Source organism: Halyomorpha halys, unplaced genomic scaffold (genome assembly GCF_000696795.3).
Source record: "Halyomorpha halys isolate HHAL.00 unplaced genomic scaffold, Hhal_1.1 Scaffold1271.1, whole genome shotgun sequence".
Taxonomy (NCBI): domain Eukaryota; kingdom Metazoa; phylum Arthropoda; class Insecta; order Hemiptera; family Pentatomidae; genus Halyomorpha; species Halyomorpha halys.
In genome coordinates, this window is record NW_027113754.1 from 313,493 (window position 1) to 315,134 (window position 1,642).

The following is a 1,642-nucleotide window of genomic DNA, read 5'->3' on the forward strand; positions in this document are numbered from 1 at the left end:
AAAAATGTTTTAAAATTTCTAAATCTTACCTTTTTTGTACAAAAAAACAATTGAGGAAAAAAATTTTTTTAAACGATTATTTTCTGTCTTTATTCACATTTACTCAACTAAAAAATGCTTTGAATGTTATGACAATAATTATACTTGTTGATCGGAGAAGTGTCTACCATGAAGGTCGTTAAAAAAAAAAAGTTGAAATTAATCCTTGTACATTTTAAAACAGCTATTTCTTTATTACTCAGGATGAAAAGTCCCTTACTTATATCTTTCATATTAGAGAATAATAAAATCCAACTATGATTGAAACAATAATTATCAAATCCTTTCATTTTATTAGTAAAAGTTTTCAACTAGTAATAACTGCACCTCAGTAGACCTTCATTGGTTATGATATTGCCTCTGTGCAAGGTGCATATGGAAGGATATGGTATATATACGTGGATATGGTACTGTGGTAAGGCACGATGCTACTAACTCCAAGGACCAGGGTTCGAATCCGGCTGAGAAGAAACTTTTTTCTGTTACACTGTAGCCGTCAGTCAACCCTGTGGGTCCTTGAGCTCTTCTGGGATCCACTCAGCCTCTTAAATTACCCTTAATTAGGTAAAATTCTGCCGGTCGAACGTGATTCTGACCAAATCATCTTCTTGCACAACCTTTGGTCTAGGACAGTACTTCCTTACAAAATATTGCACCCTTAACCCTTCATATGTTGGAGCGGTACAGATTTTAATTTCATTTTTTCATCTGTTTTTTATATTATTATTAACCCTTTCATATTTTATATTTATCTACTGTTTATTATTATTAACAATGAGTGATGCTTAAATTTTCAAATAAACATATTTAAACGTACTTAACATTTTTTATTTTTCGGTTGCTATGATGATTTGTGTTTAAGAGTTTTATTAATTGTGAAAAAGAACTATAAACTTTTTTCCTGCCTAAAATACAACATTTTAATAAATGATAACAAGGCTGTGTACTTGGCAATTTAGGCGATTGCATAAGAGTTAGTTACAATTATAAGTTCTTTCCCAGTTCATATTTATTTTTTTTTATATTATTACTGACTATGAAAGATGGTTGTTAATTTTGTATAACCAAAAATAAAGTTACTTTAGAGGAAGATTTTTCTGCCTTCCGTATTTAAGCTCTGCCATAATATTTAAATTAGAATAATAAATAGTTGATAGTAAGGATCACTTGATTGAATGAAGTAAATGTTAGTAGATGTGAGTTTAATCAAAGTCTTTTATCGAAATAATCGATTCTACAATGCAGTACTTCAGGCCCGTCTATTTAATCGAAAAATATTTCTGTAAGGCATATACGCGACTTCAATATGCAGTATATATAATTTCAGTTCTGTATAACTTTTCGTTTTTGAACTAGGGTGTAGACGTTCATACGCACATACACATACACAAAGATACATACAGACCTCTGGCAGAATTTAAATATTGTAAATAGTATAAATGTGTTCAAGATGAATTTTTTTTTTTTTTTTAATTCTTCACTTTTTTTCCAAGTAAATCACAATGGTTCCTATTCATCCCTCTATTCTCAGTCCGCTGGTGTTCCTTGGTCCCATCCTCTACACCGTCTATACAGCTGACATTCCAACCAATCCTAACACTAT

The 1,642-nt window shown here is 30.7% G+C and overlaps 1 pseudogene; it reads right to left on the reverse strand.

Moving 5' to 3' along the window:
• Window positions 1–287: 287 nt before the first annotated feature.
• LOC112210848 (U4 spliceosomal RNA) lies at window positions 288–411 on the reverse strand (annotated as a pseudogene).
• Between the last annotated feature and the right edge of the window lie 1,231 nt (window positions 412–1,642).